Consider the following 22,937-nt stretch of genomic DNA (forward strand, 5'->3'; position numbering starts at 1 on the left):
ATAGAGGGGTTATTGGTGTATATTATGGACCCCCCGGTGTATAGCGGGGTTATTGGTGTATATTATGGACCCCCCCGGTGTATAGCGGGGTTATTGGTGTATATTATGGACCCCCCGGTGTATATCGGGGTTATTGGTGTATATTATGGACCCCCCCCGGTGTATAGCGGGGTTATTGGTGTATATTATGGACCCCCCGGTGTATAGCGGGGTTATTGGTGTATATTATGGACCCCCCCCGGTGTATAGCGGGGTTATTGGTGTATATTATGGACCCCCCCCGGTGTATAGCGGGGTTATTGGTGTATATTATGGACCCCCCGGTGTATAGAGGGGTTATTGGTGTATATTATGGACCCCCCGGTGTATAGCGGGGTTATTGGTGTATATTATGGACCCCCCGGTGTATAGCGGGGTTATTGGTGTATATTATGGACCCCCCCCGGTGTATAGCGGGGTTATTGGTGTATATTATGGACCCCCCGGTGTATAGCGGGGTTATTGGTGTATATTATGGACCCCCCGGTGTATAGCGGGGTTATTGGTGTATATTATGGACCCCCCCCGGTGTATAGCGGGGTTATTGGTGTATATTATGGACCCCCCCGGTGTATAGCGGGGTTATTGGTGTATATTATGGACCCCCCCGGTGTATAGCGGGGTTATTGGTGTATATTATGGACCCCCCCGGTGTATAGCGGGGTTATTGGTGTATATTATGGACCCCCCCCCCCCCCCGGTGTATAGCGGGGTTATTGGTGTATATTATGGACCCCCCAGTGTATAGCGGGGTTATTGGTGTATATTATGGACCCCCCCTGGTGTATAGCGGGGTTATTGGTGTATATTATGGACCCCCCCAGTGTATAGCGGGGTTATTGGTGTATATTATGGACCCCCCCCCCCCGGTGTATAGCGGGGGTTATTGGTGTATATTATGGACCCCCCAGAGTATAGCGGGGTAAATTGGTGTATATTATGGACCCCCCCCCCGGTGTATAGAGGGGTTATTGGTGTATATTATGGACCCCCCGTGTATAGCGGGGTTATTGGTGTATATTATGGACCCCCCGGTGTATAGCGGGGTTATTGGTGTATATTATGGACCCCCCAGTGTATAGCGGGGTTATTGGTGTATATTATGGACCCCCCCCGGTGTATAGCGGGGTTATTGGTGTATATTATGGACCCCCCCTGGTGTATAGCGGGGTTATTGGTGTATATTATGGACCCCCCCCGGTGTATAGCGGGGTTATTGGTGTATATTATGGACCCCCCCCCCCCCGGTGTATAGCGGGGTTATTGGTGTATATTATGGACCCCCCGGTGTATAGTGGGGTTATTGGTGTATATTATGGACCCCCCCCCCCCCCCCCGGTGTATATCGGGGTTATTGGTGTATATTATGGACCCCCCGGTGTATAGCGGGGTTATTGGTGTATATTATGGACCCCCCGGTGTATAGCGGGGTTATTGGTGTATATTATGGACCCCCCGGTGTATAGCGGGGTTATTGGTGTATATTATGGACCCCCCGGTGTATAGCGGGGTTATTGGTGTATATTATGGACCCCCCCCCCCGGTGTATAGCGGGGTTATTGGTGTATATTATGGACCCCCCCCCGGTGTATAGCGGGGTTATTGGTGTATATTATGGACTCACCTAGTTTATCCGCTGTTGTCAGCGCCCTCTCCAGGCATTGCTCTGCTACTTTCAGCATCTTCTGTGAGTCGGAGTTCAACAACTCCCCCCCTGCCAAGCCAAAAACATAATCAGAATACGATCTTTATCCGATATTCTTACCCAGAATGACCGACCAATCACAAATCACTGCATGACAACCAATCCTCCTGTATTCTATTCATCAATATATATGGATCACTAAAATATAGAATAATTCCTATTTCTATGTAATAAAACCGGTCTGGACCTCTGATGACCGACACGGCCGGAACATTTATTCCAGGGACAACGAAGAAGAAATTTCCCCTCACTTTGGAGAGAGGAAGTGAAGAGAAATCTCCCCAATAAAACACAGACTGCATATAATCATTTTACAGATTTATTCCTTCCCTGCACTATACAAATACACAACTTACTATAAGGCTGGGATCACACTACGGGGTACAAAAAAGTGGGGGGAGGGGTGAGAAAGGACAGGGAGGGGGGGGGGGTAGAGACAAAGGAGTGGGGAGTGACGAATAGGAGTGGGGGGGGGTACGGGACAGGTGGGTGAGGGGGTACAGAGGAGTGGGGGGGGGGGGGAATACAGGATGGGAGGTGAGGGGGTACAGAGGAGAGGGGGGAGGGGAGGAATACAGGATGGGAGGTGAGGGGGTACAGAGGAGAGGGGGGAGGGGAGGAATACAGGATGGGGGGGTACAGAGGAGAGGGGGGAGGGGAGGAATACAGGATGGGGGGGTACAGAGGAGAGGGGGGAGGGGAGGAATACAGGATGGGAGGTGAGGGGGTACAGAGGAGAGGGGGGAGGGGAGGAATACAGGATGGGAGGTGAGGGGGTACAGAGGAGAGGGGGGAGGGGAGGAATACAGGATGGGAGGTGAGGGGGTACAGAGGAGAGGGGGGAAGAATACGGGACGGGGGGTGGTGAGGGGGTACAGAGAGGAGTGGGGGGGGATACAGGTAAGGGGGGCGAGAGAGAGTGTGGTTTGTGTGTGGGGGGGGCTGAGGGAGTACAGAGAAGTGTGTGGGGGTGTGAGGGGGGATACAGGACAGGGGGGTGAGAGGTGTGTAGGGGGGTACAGAAGGGCCTGGCACTATATACATGGAGGAGGGGGGAGGGAGTCACACAGAGGGGGTCCCCCGGAACAGTCGGTAGGTTCCCCTCCAGTACTCACCATTCATCCTCAGCTCATACTCCTCTCACTACTTCCGGGTTCTGGCAGCTGTCTAACTCCAAATCTCGCGAGAGGACACCGGACCGGTCACATGACAACGCGTCCTCCAAGTCACGTGAGTGGCCTGAGTTGGATGGCTGGCGGGTAGTGTGTGGGGGATGGTGACAGTACACAGATCACTACCAGTAGAAGAAGATTCGCCCTCCTCACCCCACAGCCTCAACCTCTGTATATGGGGGGTTCCCAGCCACCACCAGGCCTTCATCTCCCTCCTACAAATTCCCATAGTGGCCTATAGAACCCCTAACAGTGCCCTCTAAGAGCCTTCAGTCCCTAGAGTGCCCCCCAGCCTATCACAATACCCCCTGAGAGCCTGCAGTGCCCCCAACCTCTCACAGTACCCCTTAAATGCCTTCAATGCCCTCCAACCTATCACAGTACCCCCTGAGAGCCTTCAGTGCCCCCCAAACTCCCACCAGTACCTCTTAAAAGCCTTCAAAGCCCCCCAACCTCTCACAGTACCACCAAGAACCTTCAATCTCCATAGTGCCCCCCAACCTCTCATAGTACCCCCTAAGAGCCTCCAGTCTATACAGTGCCCCCAACCTCTTACAGTGCCCCGTAAGAGCCTTCAGTGCCCCCTAAGAGCCTTCAGTCCCCACATTGCCCCCCAACCTCTCACAGTACCCCCTAAGAGCCTTCAGTCTCTACCAGCTTTGCACATCTAGAGAGGACATTTCTGCCCATTCTTCTCTGCAGAATATCTCATCTCTGTCAGATTGGATGGAGAGCGTCTGTGAGCAGCAATTTTCAAGTCTTGTCACAGAATCTCAATGTGATTTAGGTCTGGACTGTGACTGCGCCATTCTAACACATGAAACCATTCCATTGTAGCTCTGGCTGGATGTTTCGGGTCGTTGTCCTGCTGGAAGGGGAACCTCCACCCCAGTCTCAAGTTTTTTCTTCTAAGATTGTCCTGTATTTGGCTCCATCCATCTTCCCATCAACTCTGACCAGCTTCCCTGTCCCTGCTGAAGAAAACCATCCCCACACCATGAAGCTGCCACCACCATGTTTCACAGTGGGGATGGTGTGCTCAGGGTGATGTGCAGCGTTTTGCATTTAGGCCACAAAATTGGATTTTTGACTTACCGTAAAATCCATTTCTTTATTGTTCATTAACAGACACAGCTCCTGATATTCTTAACCATTGGGTTATACTGCCCCATACAGGAGTAGGACACTAGGCAGAAAAAAAGTCTGGCTAAGCCTATAGGCAGTCCCGGGGGGTATACTCCTCTCTCTCTGCTATGGGCACTCAGTTTTGTTACAAGCAGTGTCGGAGAAAATACAACTCCACAGAGGGGCGGGAGCTGTGTCCACCAATGAACATCAGAGAAATGGATTTGACGGTGAAGTCAAAAATCCCATTTTCTCTTTCCTTCATTGATGGACACAGCTCCTGATCTTCATACCATTGGGACGTCCCAAAGCAGTGTTAAATATGAGGGGTGGGAACAGCAAAAAGAAATTCCCAAGGCTAAACCCAACCAGGTAAACTGGAGCTCACCTGAAAAAAACAATACACCCTCAAAGAGGACCAAGTCCTCTAAACCAGTGGTCCCCAACCCTGGTCCTCAGGGACCAGGTGGCCGCCTTGCAAACCTGCGTCACTGACGCCTGATGACGGAAGGCCCAGGAGGCACTGAGCGCCCAAGTAGGGTGCACCTTGATAGGGAAAGGAAGTGACCCCTGATGGAATCCAATCACCGTCTGTCTGATCCATCTGGGATTGGTCGCAGAGGAAGTGGACAACCCTATCCAAAACCCATTCGTGTGCACAAATAGGGAGTGTGACTTCCTAAAAGACTCCATAGCTGCCAGGTACACCCTCATTGTCCGAACCACATCCAAGGCATAATGAAGAGAGATAACACCGCTCAGGCCAGCCAAAGTCCACGATTCAAGGTGGGTGCTGAACCTCGGCTCGCCACCAGGAGAAGCATGAAAGAAGAAAATGGTCGCACACCACCACGGAATCCAATGAAGAAAAGATCTTCATTCACATAAGTGGTACAAGGTACAGCAGGGTAGGACAGTAGACGCGTTTCACATGACTGCTACGTGATTGTTCAACATACCCTGCTGTACCTCGTACCACTTATGTGAATGAAGAACTTTTCTTCATTGGATTCCGTGGTGTTGTGCAACCATTTTCTTCTTTCACACATCCAGGGCATGCAAGGCAATTTCCTTCAGATGTTCTGGCCTGGGACACAGGGAAGGCCACGCAATGTCTTCATTCAAACGAAAATCAGAGACAACCTTTCAAAGGAATGACGGGCAGGAGCGAAGAACCAGCAAGTAAGATGAACAACAGGATAAAACCGCCAGTCAACACAATGTCTTCATTCCCACCTTCTGAGACAGCGTAACAAGGGAATCTCCTGAAGATTCTCAAAGGTAAACTTCTGAAGGGCCGAAAGCACCAAATTGAGGTCCAAAGGTGGCAACGGAGACCGCACTGGAGGAACCAAATGGCAAACACCCTGAAGAAAGGTACGCACCAGGGAGTGTGTGGACAAGGGTCAGTGCTGTATTTTGGCCTAGGCCGACAAAGCCCAAGCCTAGGGTGGCACTTTGCGGGGCGGCAAAAAAGCCACCCCCCGCATGAAAAAAAAAAACCCCATCTATCCCCTGAGTCTGAGCTCCTGTGTCTGCCTCCTGCAGCCGCCTCCCGCACTCATACAGTCCCCGGCAGCTTGCTATACAGTGGTAATTATAGGAATTTGGCTGAAGTGGCACTTACCTAGGTAGAGGGGGGCGCTCTGTCACCCGCACCCCCGCTGGTTGCCCTCACAGCCTCTCACTAAGTCAGTGAGAGTGACTGGACTGGAAGGTTTTACCCCCCTTCATGACAAGGCCATTTTTTGCGACCCGACACTGCGTTACTTTAACTGACAATAGCATGGTCATGCGACCCTGCACCCTAATAAAAGCGATGTCCTATTTTTTCCCCACAAATAGAGATTTCTTTTGGTGGTATTTGATCACCTCTGCAATTTTTATTTATTGTGCTATAAACAAAAAAAGAGCGACAATTCTGAAAAAACAAACAATTTTTTTTCACATTCTGCTATATAATATTCCCCCCCCCAAAAAATTAAAAAATCTAAATTTTTCATCCTTCTAGGCCAATTTGTATTCTGCTACATATTTTTAGTAAAAAAAATCCCAATAAGCGTATTTTGATTGTTTTTTTACAAAAGTTATCGTGTCTACAAACTACGGGAAAGATTTTAGTCATTTTTATTTTATTTTATTTTATATTTTTTACTAGTAATGGCGGTGATCTGCGATTTTTAGGGGGCCTGCGACATTGCGGCGGACAGATCGGACCCCTAACTGACATTTTTGACACTTGGGGGGACCAGTTACATTACTAAAGTAATCAGTGCTAAAAATAATATGCACTGATACTGTAAAAATGACACTGGCAGGGAAGGGGTTAACCCAGGAGTGATCAAAGGGTTAAGTGTGAGCCTAGGGGAGTGTTTTCTAACTGTATGGGGGAGGGACTTGTGAAATGAACACAGATACCCGAGTTCCTAAATAGGAGGATCACAGACGCTCTGTGATAAATTCAGAGAGAACGGTCTGCTTTCGTTCTCTCCCAGCGGGGAACATTCGCGGGTGCCCGGCGGCAATTATGGCCGCCGTCCCCATGGATTGGCATCCCCGCTGCCTAGTGGGGGCCCCAGGAGCGCTCCTGTGAACCGACATACCCATATAAAACAACAAAATATACAAGAGGTACTCTGTACCCACTTTTAATGTACAGAGAGGAAGAGGTGGAGCTCTAAGAGGAAAAGGTGGAGCCTAAAGAGGAAGGGGTGTGGTTTACAGATGACAGGGTGGGTCTGAAACAGGAAGGGGTGTGGATTTGATTGGAAGGGGTGAGTCGTAGTTAAATTAGGGGGTGCAGGAGTTAAGTCCAGCCTAGTGCAGCACAAAACCTAAATACACCACTGCCAAGGGTCATTGAAAGCCAAAGCCTAGCTTTTAATGGTACATGAGGCCAAATTCTGTTCAACCCCCCGTGAAGGAAAGTCACGATCCGAGCCACTGAGAAGGAGCAAGGATGAACCCCAAGGGACTCACACTACGCAATGTACGTCTTCCATGTATGATGGTAGATCTTCTTAGAAGTAGATTTCCTAGCTTTGAACAGCGTTGGAATCACCGATTCAGACCAACCCCTATCCTTCAGTGCCTGGCTTCCAACAGCCAAGCAGTCAAAGCCAGCGGCTGTAAAGCGGGGTGGAAGATTGGCCCTTGGCACAGCAGATTCTCCCTGAGAGGAAGCTTCCAAGGAACGTCAGCAACCAGCCGAACCATATCGGCGTACCCAGCCTGGCGAGGCCAGTCGAGGGGCCACTAAGATGACCAGAATCCCTTCTGCCTTGATCCTGCGTAGAAGTCTTGGCAGAAGCTTGAGAGGGGGGGAAGGCGTAAATCAGACTTTACTGACCGCACTGGGCCACCAGTGTGTCTGCGGCGTCCACCAGAGGATCCCGTGACTGTGCCACGAACCTCTGCACCTTTCTGTTGAGCCAAGATGCCAACAGATCCACCTCAGGGGTTCCCCACTGGAGACACAACTGATGAAACACCTACGGATAAAGAGACCATTCCCCCTGGTCCAATGCCTGCCGACTGAGGTAATCCGCCTGCCAGTTTTCCACTCCGGGAATGTGTACTGAAACAAATGTTCTGCCCACCTGAGAAAACCTCCAGAACCGACAGGACATGTCTTGTGCCCCCTTGGTGATTGATATAAGCCACGGCTGTGGCATTGTCTGATTGAATGTGCACTGGACATCCTTGGAGATGAACCGTCCAATGTTCCAGGCACAGTCTGATTGCTCGGAGCTCCAGGATATTGATCGGTTGTCTGGACTCTTCCAGGGTTCAGACCCCCTAAGCAGAATTTCGGTTGAGAACGCCTCCCCACCCCGACAGTCTGGCATTCATGGTTACCACCGTCCAATACAAGGGGAGGAAGGATTTGCCCTGCCGGAGTACAAAGCTACCAGATCAGGGACCCTTTTGCACCCCAGCTCAGCTGAATTTGGCTGGCCAGAGACTGCGGATTCTTGTGCCATTTGATTAGAATCTCCCTTGCAGGGACCTTGTATGGAACCGTGCAAATGGGACTGCCTCGAAGGTAGACACCATCAGGCCCAGCACTCGCATACAAGTCCAGAGGAATGACCATCTGCTAGACAGCAGGAGGTGAATTGCAGCCTGCAGTTTCTAGAGTTTGTCCAGTGGAAGGAGTACTCTGGCTAAGACCGAGTCCAAAGTCAGACCCAGTTTTGTGGAAGGAACCAAGGCAGACTTCTGAAGATTCAGAATTCAGCTGAACTTCTGTCACGGGGTAACGTGGCAGAGCCTGACGTAAGAGGAGTGGCTTACCGGGTAACTGGCGTGGCACAGGTTCACCAGAGGCGCGGAGTCTAAGTGTAAGCCGGTCTTCACCAGGGCCCCAGAAGGTGGGGATGGATTTGGCTGCTTGCTAACACCAGGTCGCGGCCCCCCGGATTCCCTGGGAGAGCCAGGAACAGATCCAGGACCAATAGCCGGTAGCAGGTAAACAGATCAGGACGAGACAGGAGGATAGTCAGGACAAGCCAAGATCAGGGCGGGCAGCAGGTAATCAGAATCCAAAGACAAGCCGGGTCAGGTAAACAGGAACAGCAGATATAACAGGCACAGGATACAGGAGAGCTGAAGACAACACAGCAAAGTGCAGTGCTGCTGGGCTGTTTAAATAAGGCAGCCTGTTTGCCAATTACAGCAATTAGTCTGCTCTAGGTTAACCCTTTAGGAGACTCTAAACAGCACATCAGTGTGCTCAGGAAGCATTCCTAACAGCGCCTGCGCAGGGTATTGAGTCTCTGACATTGCCCCCCCCTTAAGGGCAACCTCCGGGTGCCCAAAAGGTTCCTTTTGTGGGGATGGTTGCGGAAGAAATTCCGGATTAAGTCCTGGGCATGGAAATTCTGTACCGGTTCCCAGGAATTTTCTTCGGGGCCGTAGCCCCTCCACTTAACCAGGTATTGTAGCTGGTTCCTCCGCCTTCTGCAGTCTAGGATGGCCTCCACCTCAAATTCTTCGTCCCCGTTGATGGTGACAGGAGCAGGTGGTTCTGAACTTCTACCAGGAAAGGAGTCAGGTACTGCAGGTTTCAAGAGTGAAACATGGAAGACTGGATGGATCTTGAGGGAATCGGGAAGCGTCAATTCGTAAGATACCTCATTTAATTTTCTCCTCACAGGGAATGGGCCAATAAACTTGGGTGCCAGTTTTTTGGAAGGGCATGCCAATCGGAGATTGGTGGTGGCTAACCATACCAGGTTGCCGGGCTGGAGAACCAACTCACCTCTCCTTCTTTTGTCAAAGAACTCTTTATTGGAGGTCTGAGCCTTGGTCATGGCATCCTGTAAGATTTTGTTGTTCTCCTTAAGGAACTCCAAGATATCCCGGACTGCTGGCACTGTAGATTCAGGAATAAAGCAGGGCAAGAAAGATGGGTGAAACCCGTAGTTGGCATAGAATGGGGACTGACCTGTAGCCGAGTGTTTGGCGTTATTGTATGCGAACTCTGCTGATGGAAGTAGCGAGACCCAGTTATCTTGAACAAAGGTGGTGAAGCATCGGATATATTGCTCGAGGGTCTGGTTGGTCCTCTCAGTCTGCCCGTTAGTCTGGGGATGGTATGCGGAGGACATTGACAGCTTGATTTTCAGTGAATCACATAACGCTCTCCAGAAGCGAGAAGTAAATTGGACACCTCTATCCGACACAATGTTCATTGGGACCCCGTGAAGTCTTACAATTTCTCTGATGAAGACCTGTGCCGTCTCAAGCGCGGAGGGTGTACCTCTTAGTGGTATGAAGTGAGCCATTTTCGACAGACGGTCTACTACCACGAAGATTGCAGAATAACCGTCTGATGGAGGAAGTTCCACAATGAAATCCATGGCAATCATCTTCCATGGTCTGTCAGGGACTGGTAGTGGTCTGAGCAGGCCCCATGCCTTATTTCGGGTTGCCTTGCTTCGTGTGCAAACAGTACAGGAGGAAACATATTGTTTACAACACTTCTCCAAGTCGGGCCACCAGAACGTGCGCTGCACAAGATCCAGGGTCTTATGGATCCCGAAGTGACCAGCCATCGGGTGGTCATGACACAGTCCTAGGATGGACACACGAGCACTTTCTGGAACTAAAATTTGATCCCCTCTCCATAGCAGTCCATTTCTGGGTACCAGTATAGTTCCAGCAGGATGGGGAGCATTTACTGTGGCTTGTCTCAGAGCGGTAAGAAGGTCAGACTGTAATAGCAGAAAGTTACCTTGGGTTAAGATGGTGTCAGGTACAATGGTTTCTTTAGAACTGTCGTACATTCGAGAGAGAGCATCGGGTTTCGTATTCTTGGAACCCGGTCGGTACGTTATATGGAACGTAAATCTGGAAAAAAAAAGTGCCCACCTTGCTTGGCGAGGTCTCAGGCGTTTGGCCGTCCTCAAATACTCCAGGTTCTTATGATCCGTGTAGATGAGTATGGGATGTGCCGCCCCTTCCAATAGATACCTCCACTCCTCCAGGGCGGTCTTGATGGCAAGGAGCTCCCGATCCCCTACATCATAGTTCCTCTCCGCAGGAGAAAGCTTACGGGAGAAGAAAGCTACCGGATGAATCAGGTCCTTGAGACCTTGACGCTGGGAGATGACTGCTCCTACTGCGATTTCCGAGGCGTCAACTTCAAGGATGTAAGGCAGGGCGGGATCCGGGTGGCTGAGGATAGGAGCAGAAGTAAACAGCTCCTTCAGGGCTGTAAATGCGACTTGCGCCTCGGGAGACCAGTGGAAGCGGGTACATTGTTTGGTGAGCAGGGTAATAGGGGCGATGATGGAAGAGAACCCCTTGATAAATTTCCTGTAGAAATTTGCGAATCCTATGAAACGCTGAATCCCCTTTTTATCCACCGGTGCGGGCCAATCCAGGATGGCGGAGACCTTCTGAGGGTCCATTTTGACCCCTTCAGAGGAGATTATTAACCCGAGGAATTGGATACTCTGCTGTTCAAATTCGCATTTCTCGGGTTTTGCGTAGAGCCTATGTAGCCGGAGTCGGTGGAGTACCTTTTTAACGTGTTCTCGGTGCTGGGCCAGGGAGGAAGAGAAGACCAAGATATCGTCCAGGTAGACAATAACAAAGATGTCCAGATAGTCTCTGAAGATGTCGTTGACGAAGTGCTGGAAGGTGGCCGGGGCATTGCAGAGCCCGAAAGGCATCACCAAATATTCATAATGCCCGAATCGGGTGCGGAATGCTGTCTTCCATTCATCCCCCTCCCTAATACGGACCAAATTGTAGGCTCCCCGTAGGTCCAGTTTGGTGAATACAGAGGCGGTTCTTAGTCTCTGGAAAAGTTCAGGAATCAAGGGTAGGGGGTACCGGTTTTTGACCGTAATTTTATTTAACTCACTGTAGTCCACACATGGCCGAAGTGAATGGTCTTTTTTCTCCACAAAAAAGATCCCAGCTCCTGCCGGAGAAGTAGAGGGTCGGATGAATCCCTTCTCTAGATTCTCCGTCACATAGTCTTTAAGGGTACCCAATTCTCGTTCCGATAAAGGAAAGATACGTCCGAAAGGGATCTCGGCCCCCGGAAGCAATTCAATTGGACAATCATAGGGGCGGTGGGGGGGTAAGGTCTCAGCCCCCTGTTTACTGAAGACATCCAAGTATTCGTGATAAGATACTGGGACAGAGGAACGTATCTCCTTATCAGCGTCCATACAGAGTAGGGTGCTAGGAGCACTATGGCGTACTGGCAGGCAATGATTCTGGCAGTAAGGGGACTGGAACTTGACGTCTCCAGAAGTCCAATTAATCTGCGGGTTGTGCGCCTGCAACCAGGGTAACCCCAGAATAACGGGAAAGAAGGGAGAAGAGATGGCATCCAGGCATAACAACTCCTTGTGCCCTTCGAGAGTGGCCACAGGCAATGGAGGGGTTTCTTGGGTAACTGGCCCAGACTTGATGTGGGACCCATCTGCTAGGAAGATGGAGAGTCCCTGCGACTTGGGTCGAAGTGGGATGCGTTGATGGGCAGCAAAGGTAAGATCAATGAAGCAGCTGCATGCCCCGGAATCAATAATAGCGGTGACCGGGATCGGGCCTTCTGGGAGCTGAAATGAGATAGAGAGAGCCAGGTGAGTGGTATTGTTGACAGAGACTGGATAACTTGAGGGGGATATAGAAAGACGCTTACGCATCTTTGTTGGGCATGAGCGTACAAAGTGTCCGGCCTCTCCGCAGTACAGGCACAGGTTGTTCTGACATCGTCGTGAGCGTTCTTCTGTTGATAAGGAAGGACGCATAAGCCCAAGTTGCATCGGCTCCGACGTATCCGATTCAGAAATAAGCGGAGCAGTGTTGCTGGAACGGGCACCAGAGGAGAAGGTGTGGACGGGATTAGGAACCTGTGGCAACATCCAGACTGGGCGGGTCTGCTGCGTGGACCTCTCTGCTCTACGTTCACGGAGCCGGCGGTCTATCTGTATGGCCAGGGTGATTAATGCCTCCAAGGTTTCGGGTATACCCACTCGGGCCAGTTCATCTTTCAAGTTTTCTGAAAGACCCAGGCAGAACTGATGTCGCAAGGCTGCGTCGTTCCAGTGAGTGTCCGTACTCCAATGCCTGAAGTCAGTGACGTAATCCTCTACGGCTCTACGGCCCTGTTGGAGTGAAGTAAGCGCGGTTTCTGCGGTAGCAGTGCGCTGCGGGTCTTCGTATAACTGCGCCATTGCGTTAAAGAAAGTCGTCATGGAGTCCAGCTGGTCATTGCGCTCTTCAAGCAGGCGGTGAGCCCAGGACTGAGGTTCACCTTGAAGCAGGGATATGATGAACCCCACTTTGGTTGCTTCCAAGGAGAAGGTTCGGGGTTGCAGGGAGAAGTACAGCTCGCAGGCATTGCGGAAGGCTCTAAACTTGCTCCGATCCCCAGAAAACCTTTCCGGCGTAGGGACCCTTGGCTCAGGAGGCAGCATCACTACGGTCGGACCGGAGGGAGCCATGGAAGCAGCAGAAACTGTAGGGTCCGTGGAGGGGGTCAGGGACTGAACACGCCCCTCCAGCTGGGTATAGCCCTCTTGCAGGGACTTAACGGCTTGGGTAAGGGCCGCAAGGTGCTGGCAGATGTCATCCATAGGAGAGGCTCCTCTAGCAGGCTCAGTCTTGGCTGTGTTGTACTGTCACGGGGTAACGTGGCAGAGCCTGACGTAAGAGGAGTGGCTTACCGGGTAACTGGCGTGGCACAGGTTCACCAGAGGCGCGGAGTCTAAGTGTAAGCCGGTCTTCACCAGGGCCCCAGAAGGTGGGGATGGATTTGGCTGCTTGCTAACACCAGGTCGCGGCCCCCCGGATTCCCTGGGAGAGCCAGGAACAGATCCAGGACCAATAGCCGGTAGCAGGTAAACAGATCAGGACGAGACAGGAGGATAGTCAGGACAAGCCAAGATCAGGGCGGGCAGCAGGTAATCAGAATCCAAAGACAAGCCGGGTCAGGTAAACAGGAACAGCAGATATAACAGGCACAGGATACAGGAGAGCTGAAGACAACACAGCAAAGTGCAGTGCTGCTGGGCTGTTTAAATAAGGCAGCCTGTTTGCCAATTACAGCAATTAGTCTGCTCTAGGTTAACCCTTTAGGAGACTCTAAACAGCACATCAGTGTGCTCAGGAAGCATTCCTAACAGCGCCTGCGCAGGGTATTGAGTCTCTGACAACTTCCTTAGGGTCTGTATAGATATCTCCAGGTTTTCCACCAGCGCAGTAGGAGACTCTTTGCAGGAGAAGGTTGTAGAAAGTAGCCCAGGACCTCAATTCCTTGCTGACGTAACAATGCTAGCACAGGAGCCAACACTTTCCTGAAGACCCGAGGAGCGGAACCCCACAAACTGATTATGTTCCTCTCCCACGGCAAAGTGGAGGAAGCGGGGTGACCGGCGCATATTGGAATGTGAAGGTAGGCGTCCTTGATGTCGATGAAGGCAAGAAAATACCCCTGATGCAGGGAAGCCACCACTATGCGAACAGACTCCATTCTGAACTTCTGCACCTGCACAAGCAGTTCAGCACATTGAGGTCCAGGATTGGCTTCCTTTCTTGGAACCGTAAACAGGTTTGAGTAAAACCCCTGAAAACATTCCGAAGTCGGAACCGGGACAATCACCCCTTGAAGTAAAAGGTCTTGCACCGCCCCAAAGAGAGCCTGTAAGGGGACCGGGGACAGTCATACGTTGGAAGGAAAGAACCTTTCCGGAGGGTTAGAATGAAACTCGATCTTATAGCCGGACCATATGACTTTGTGGACCCACTTGCCTTGTACCGGGGAAGTCCACGGGTCCGGGAACCAGCAAAGACATCCCCCCACCCCAGATTCGGGTGGGGGCGCACCTTCAAGCTGAAGGGGGCCTTGTCCTTGGGTCTGGAGAAGCCCGCTCTTGACTTGCCAGACCACGTTCACTTGGATCCTCCAGAGGAGACCCTGAAGGGCTTTGATCCCTTGTCAGTCGACCCTGAGGGACGAAAAAAACATCTTATGAGCCAAAAAGGAAGGAGGGCCCATGTTTACGACGAGGGTCCTTGCCCTTAGTAGCCTGTGGAAGAAGGGTACTCTTCCCCCATGTGAGACCTTTATTGATGTTATCCAGGGTAGCAACAAACAGGCGATCTCCTTAAAAGTAAAAATCAGTCAAGGTCTTTTTATAAGTCTGGTCCGCAGACCAGCATTTGAGCCAAAAGACACGCCAATAGACCACTATCGAAACAGAGAGCTGAGCCACTAGGGGAGCCGCATCCAAAGAGGCATCACAGATAAACTGCACCCCCTGGACCAGCTGGTCCGCCAGCTCAGCAAAGGCAGGGGGGGCTGCTTCCCCTCCGGGTCACAGCACAACAGCTTAGCGCATTCGGTCAGAGTCTGCGACACCAGAGCAATGGTGAATACTGGCCTCAGTGCCGAACCAGCCAGGGTGTACATATTGCTGGCCACAGCCTCAGCCTTCCTGTCAACCATGTCCTTAAAGGCCGGGAACTATTCAACCCGAATCATGGTTGCATTGTTTAATCTGGAAACCGGAGGTTCCACCACCGGTGGAACATTCCACTTCTTAAGAAGGGACTTCTTTTAGGTGTATCGTCTAGCAAAGCACTTAGGGACTCCAAGGGGACTCTTTGGTCGTCCCCACACTGTAGTGACAATTTTGTCAAAATAGGAGGGGAAAGGAAACACCTTTGCCGCTCTGGATGGCTTGTGAGTGCCAAAGGGCACCTGCGCCTCCGAAGCAGCTGCAGCTGCGTCCTCCATCTTTTAAGGGCTCATGCACAGATACAATCAGTGCGGAATCCTCCTCACTATCTGAGGATTCAGGGTGCGTGGTCACAGACTCATGCGGGTTGACCCACGTCTGTGGCGGCTGAATCAGATTCAGGAGGAGATAGATGAGGCAGGGGACGCTTTTTTGCCAGCCTGTTGCCCAAAAAGGACTCCAGGACCGCCGTCAGTGCATTCATAGATAGTTGGGACCCGAAGGGCCCGTGGCTTTAGAGAGGAGATTAGTAGGGGAGATGTGCGCTACAAGATTCCATGAGTCCCCACCAGGGGGACCCCACAAAAAAGTGTAAAACACTACTAAGGGACACCCCCACCGCTCTGGCAGCACACTCAGTTGCCAGTCACAGAGCCCCAATCAATCCTCAGCAGAGAGGGAGAGGAGTGGACCCCACCAGACTCACCACCCCGCAGAAACCAGGCACCGCAGCCACTAGGAGAATGTGCACTGCACGTACGGCGATCCGGAAATAATAGGATCCAGGAGTCAGCACCAGAGGAGAAGAAGGGGCTACCACCGCTCTAATCGCCGCCCATAGGAATCCACTGTAATGGCCGCAGCTGTTTTTTATAACAAACCACCGGAAAATGGCCGCCGGACTACACAAACATGGCCGTCGTGCATTGCAGCACAAAGGCTACCAGAAAATGGTGGCACAAGGCTCCCTGGAGGGATCACTAGGCCTCAGGACAGGCACAGGCAGGATGGGGGGCCCTGGCAGAAGCCCCCTCCCCGTACAACCCCCGGCACAGCCAATCGTCAGGTTGCCTGCGGCGCACCCCTCCCACCCCCATTGCCAGCATAGCGCCCACCCCGGGAAGTGACTCAGACCACCCACACAGCTCCAGCATTAGTGGAGGGGGGGTAGGATGGGGGGATAGGTGAGGGGGGTACCTGATGGGAAGGAGGGGAACCCGGGGGTCCGACCGTCCCATGGAGTTAACCTCAAAACCCTCCAGGGGGAGGGGGGGACAGCTACTCACTATACCAGGAACCAGGCGGGCACCGCTCCATACAGAACCCTTTGCCATCGAAATGGGGGGCTGTCGGCCAGGAGGAATGCTGCGACTCGGGCTAAGACCCGATTGTATGCAACCTCACGAGGCATTTTAACTCGCAGAGCTGAGGTCTGCGCACGATCACTGGATTTAGATTATCCAGCATGTCACTCAGTCCGGCAGTTGATTGTAGATCTCACAGGAAAAAAAACAGGAGAAAAAAATCTATCTAAAAGAAAATATTTTGCCAGGACCAAGGATCTAGAAACTAGGTCCTTACTCCTGACTAGGCAGGAAAAAGCTGAGTACCTATAGCAGAGAGAGGGAGTATTCATAGTTACATAGTAGTTGAGGTTGAATAAAGACAGCAGTCCATTCAGTTCAACCTGTGTAGGTGTAGATTAATTCATTTCCCATATCCCTGAATGTTTTGATCTTGGAGATGTATGTCGAAGAGTCTTTTAAAAGTAGCCATACTCCCCGCAGTTACCACCATTTGTGGAAGCAAGTTCCACAATCTTATTGACCTTACTGTACTGCTTATGTGATTGGCTCACCACTTTTCCCAGAAGTCTGCCTAAGATACAAGTCTGATTTCTGGCATCCCCTGCAACAACAATGTCATTTTTGGTGAGATCCTCCCAATAGGAACACGTCTAAAGGGATGCAGGCCCAGCAGCTTTCCTCATTAGAGCCCTGCAGCTGCCACAGCTGATAGATAATTATGAAACCACTCCCATTAGACTCAGCACAGAGGAACAAACAATGATTTCTTCAGAATAACAAAAGGAAGGAATCTGCAACAAAGTTTGTTACAATCCTTGCAATGTACAGAGATCACCCAGAGGGGAATGTTTTTTTTCTCAACAAAAGTGGAGTTACGCTTTAAGGGCCCTTCCTGGGTCCCTTTGAAGATTAAAGGCCAAGTCCACCTTTTATACTGTGTTATACCCATATTTAACCACTTAAGCCCCGGAGGATTTTCCTGCTCAAAGACCAGGGCCTATTTTGCGATTTGGCACTGCGTGACTTTAATGGACAATTGCGCGGTTGGCGACGCTGTACCCAAATGAAATGGACGTCCTTTTTTCCCCACAAACAGAGCTTTCTTTTGGTGGTATTTGATCGCCTGTGCGATTTTTTTTTTGCGCTATAAACAAAAAAAGAGCAACAATTTTGAAAAAATAACAATATTTTTCACATTTTTTTATATGAAATTCCCCCCAAAAAATGTAAAAATCTAATTTTTTTAACATTTTAGGCCAATTTGTTTTCTGCTACATATTTTTGGTAAAACAAATTGCAATAAGCGTATTTTGATTGGTTTGCGCGTTTACTAACTAAGGGAAAGATTTTTGTCATTTTTATTGTTTTTTTTTTTTTTTTTAACTAGTAATGGCAGGGATCTGCGTTTTTTTTTTGCAGTGCAGGACTGCGACATTGCGGCGGACAGATCGGACCCTTGACTGACACTTTTGGGGGTACCAGTGACATTACTGCAGTAATCAGTGCTATACATAGGCACCGTTACTGTAAAAATGACACTGGCAGGGAAGGGGTTAACTTTATTAGAGATCAAGGGGTTAAGTGTGTCCCTAGGGGTGTGCTTCTAACTGTCAAGGGGCGTGGCTTTTGATGTAACCAGAGAGACATACGATCCTACACAGCAGGATCACATAGCCTCTGTCCTTACATCAGGGAGAATGACAGGCGGCTTTGTTTACATCGGCCGCCTGCCTTTCTCCCTCTCCAGCGGGAGATCGCGAGTGACCAGCGGACATTGGGGACGGCCGTGAACGAGCGAGGACGGGAGCGCGCCTCCGGTGGTGCATGCTTGCCCCCTACAGGCTCCTGGGTGAGTGACGTAGTACTACGTCGCTTTGCCCAGGAGGGGCTGACTGCCGCAGTAAATGTACTTGCGGCGGTCGGCAAGTGGTTAAGGTGTGACATGACTTCTATCCAAACCCTTCACCCTCATACCGCCCCCTTCTGACCGAGTTCAGGGGTTCTTCTTGGTGGCTCCCCAGCAGTTCAGTTTGTGGTGCTCAGATACAGATAGGGGTGGTGGTTGCAAGCACGGAACACACCGGTATTTTCTCAAGCAATGGGCCATTCAGACTTTTTGACAGATCCCAGTTTAGAAATCGGGCTGGCCACCCACATGAACTCCGTGCCGGGATAAAAGTCAGAGCCGCTGTTCCTATCTGTGACATATAAACGTTCTATAATTGGATGGAATGCACAGACGCCAGGCGTGACACCAGCAATAAACAGAGAAATCTGCGTTTATAGAAAAACAATCTTTACTGCAGTGAGATGTTTCCAGATGAGTCAGAGTGCAGTTCAGGAGAAGCAATTATCCGATATACATATACAGCATATTTATATATTTACACAATCATCCAGTCCACATTTTTTGGTATTTGTTTTTCTTACAAAAATACTAAGCGTTGAATCACCTCAGGTCTGAAGGGGGCTGGGAAATGTTGCCCCGCAACAAGCAGTCGGCAGCCCCAGTCCTGAGGTGGTAAATCTCTTTCTGCTCGCCCGCATTTCTTCATATTGAGGTCTCTTGTGCCCATAATGCAGTATGTTATTAGAGTTTCATAGTGATGCATGGAAGGGAGTGAAGGTCATGGAGTCAATACAAGAGGATTATGGTTACTGGGTGCTTGCCCATCTAAGTAGTCTACTGCAAAGGGAATTCTGGGAGAGTAAATTGTTGGTTCTCACATGCAAAGGGATAAATTCCAAGCTTGGAAGCAGAATGTGAGCGTTTGATGGCTTCCCTTGTGCACCAACACACTAAAGGCGCAAAACATACCCGAGCACTTCAACACGTGGTTCAGATAATAATGGAAATGGTCCAATCTATGGCTTTTCCAAGGCCAAGTACATGAAGGCATTTTTCAGAACTAGCTTAGAAGTGCACTAGGCTGAGGAGAAGAGCATTAAAAAGGGTCTCCAGGTTCTCAAGAGGAGAGAGACGAGACTTTCGAAAAGCTTTATTGAGGAAGAACGCGTTTTGTGGTGCATCCAGCCACTTCAGAATTAGTGCCGGAGACGTTCTTGTAGAGTCGCTACTGACACTCTGGATCATAGCGGCTTCAAGAACCTCTCTAGCATTAGCCCTGAAGAACTGGCTAGGTGTGCCAGGAAACGTGCCGTGACCAAATTGGTCTTCCTCAGTTTTTCTCCTCTCTCTAGAACCGAAACCCGGGGACACCTCTGCCAAATCACCTAAAAGATGTACCCTTTTCTCCCTCATACCCAAGCTACTTACCCTGAAGCCCTCCATGCACCGGTCATCTCCAGTCCATGTGCTTGTTAGAGCTTTCATTAGTAAGAAGAAACGCCCCCTTGGGACTTTATTGCAGCTCAGAATAGATCACACATTTGTTACTATGAAAAGAATATCCTTTATTGTACAAAGAAATATTAAAAACCTACATTGTAGCTCTGACAGAGCCGAAAACATGATCCCCCTTATTAGAATCATTCATACATCCAAGAATATAGAATGACAATCATACAAAAATGCAAATAAAAGCCCCAACACGTTTCAATCATTCCAATCCAAGATCTTCTTCAGGGGACCTTGAGGAGGGGGGATTAGATTTACAATTAGTCGGCGTGATCTTAGTTTTATTACAGAAAATAATAGAGCAGCAGATTTGTTTTTTGCTCTTATACTTGCAAAGATTTCTTATGTGAAAGCTTTGTAAGTAGAAGAGCAAAAAAAATAAATAAAAAAATTAGCTGCTATTATGGTCGGTAATAAAATGTGATATCATGGATGACCAATTGTATATCTAACACCTAGAGATCTCCCTATTCTCAAGGCCCCCTGAAGAAGATCTTGGAATGATTGAAACGCATTGGGGCGGTTATGTGCATTTATTTTATGATTGTCATTATATGTTCTTGGATGGATGAATTATTCCAATATGGGGGATCATGTTTTTGGCTTTGTCAGAGCTACCATAAGGGTTTTTAGTACTTCACATGATGATTTTAAGAATTTTTTTGTACAATAAAGGATATTCTTTTCATACAAACAAATGTGCGATATATTCCGAGCTGCAATAAATCCCCAAGGGGGCATTTCTTCTCATTTGTGTTATTTGGGGATGAGCAGGTGATACTCTTATGCCAGTATTGGGTTAGACCTTTAATGAGCGGCTTGGAAGCTCTGGGTTGTATGGGATTACTAGGCTGAGCTGCATGCTACATGCTTAGTAGGCATCTCCCGGGTAAAATGCCCTTCCATAAAAATTACAAAGTAAGATTAAAAACCCTCCGGTGTACTCATCCTTAGAGGCATCTTCAGGACAACGGCTTGGCCAATCAGGTTGCAGATATTTGGATGTTCACTATTTTACGTCCACCTGGACATTGGTTATGAACATGGATTGTGACAAAAGATCCGGTCAGTGTCTTCCATCCACCAACAGTCAAAGGTCTTCAAGCTTTCTGTTCTCTTGTAAGCCGATGACGGACTGAATCCGACAAAGTGACAAACACAGAGACAGCAACAGAAGTTCTCATCACGTCACTCTTCTAGGTGTTCTTACGACATCATTATAGGCATTCTCATGACATCCCTATCCTAGGTGTTCTTACGAAATCACTCTCCTCGGTGTTCGCAGGACATTATTATAGGTGTTCTCATGACATCCATTATAGGTGTCCTCAAGGTATCCCTATCCATGGTGTTCTCATGACATTCCTCGCCTAGGCGTCCTCAAGACATCCCTCTCTTAGGCGTTCTCATGACATCACTCTCCGAGGCGTCCTCAAAACATCCCTCTCATAGGCGTCCTCAAGACATCCCTATCCTAGGTGTCCTCAAAACATCCCTATCCTAGGTGTCCTCAAAACATCCCTATCCTAGGTGTTCTCATGACATCCCTCGCCTAGGCGTCCTCAAGACATCCCTCTCCTAGGCGTCCTCATGACATCCCTCTCCTAGGCGTCCTCATGACATCCCTATCCTAGGCGTCCTCATGACATCCCTCTCCTAGGCGTCCTCATGACATCCCTCTCCTAGGCGTCCTCATGACATCCCTCTCCTAGGCGTCCTCATGACATCCCTCTCCTAGGCGTCCTCATGACATCCCTCTCCTAGGCGTCCTCATGACATCCCTCTCCTAGGCGTCCTCATGACATCCCTCTCCTAGGCGTCCTCATGACATCCCTCTCCTAGGCGTCCTCATGACATCCCTCTCCTAGGCGTCCTCATGACATCCCTCTCCTAGGCGTCCTCATGACATCCCTCTCCTAGGCGTTCTCATGACATCCCTCTCCTAGGCGTTCTCATGACATCCCTCTCCTAGGCGTCCTCATGACATCCCTCTCCTAGGCGTTCTCATGACATCCCTCGCCTAGGCGTCCTCAAGACATCCCTCTCCTAGGCGTTCTCATGACATTCCTCACCTAGGCGTCCTCATGACATCCCTCTCCTAGGCGTTCTCATGACATCCCTCTCCTAGGCGTCCTCATGACATCCCTCTCCTAGGTGTTCTCATGACATCCCTCGCCTAGGCGTCCTCAAGACATCCCTCTCCTAGGTGTCCTCAAGACATCCCTCTCCTAGGTGCTCTCATGACATCCCTCTCCTAGGCGTTCTCATGACATCCCTCTCCTAGGCGTTCTCATGACATCCCTCTCCTAGGCGTTCTCATGACATCACTCTCCAAGGTGTCCTCAAAACATCCCTCTCCTAGATGTTCTCATGACATCCCTCTCCTAGGTGTGCTCAAGACATCCCTATCCATGGTGTTCTCATGACATCCCTCGCCTAGGCGTCCTCAAGACATCCCTCTCCGAGGCGTCCTCAAAACATCCCTCTCCTAGGTGTTCTCATGGCATCCCTCTCCTAGGCGTCCTCATGACATCCCTCTCCTAGGCATTCTCATGACATCCCTCTCCGAGGCGTCCTCAAAACATCCCTATCCTAGGCGTCCTCATGACATCCCTCTCCTAGGCGTTCTCAAGACATCCCTCTCCTAGGCGTCCTCATGACATCCCTCTCCTAGGTGTTCTCATGACATCCCTATCCTAGGCGTCCTCATGACATTCCTCTCCTAGGCGTCCTCAAAACATCCCTATCCTAGGCGTCCTCAAAACATCCCTATCCTAGGCGTCCTCATGACATCCCTCTCCTAGGTGTTCTCATTAAATCCCTCTCCTAGGCATCCTCATGACATCCCTCTCCTAGGTGTGGGAAGGTGCGGTGTGTTATGGGATCCAGTGATCCAGCTAGATCTCTGCACACAGGGGAAAAGTGCTTCCATTATATAAGATTACCACCATACAGAAGATATCATAGAACATTACAGACAGATCAGTGTTACACATTGCTCCAATGCTGTTAAAGTGTACCTGTATTCCATGACATGCTGTAGAGGGGGTAGGTATGTAGGTATGTAGGTAACACTGGCATTTTGTTTTTCCAATGGTAAAGGTTGTAGGGTATTTTGTAGGGGAAATGGTAAGCACTGCCCCGTAGACTGTTAACCCAACTCTGTACTAGCTACACCTCATCCCCTAAAGTAAATCTTTCTATTCAGAATTATGGGGACTGTCTGGCTGTTCTACTCATCCTCTG

Source organism: Pelophylax lessonae (assembly GCF_965119305.1).
Source record: "Pelophylax lessonae genome assembly, chromosome: 10".
In the NCBI taxonomy this organism is placed as follows: Eukaryota; Metazoa; Chordata; class Amphibia; order Anura; family Ranidae; genus Pelophylax; species Pelophylax lessonae.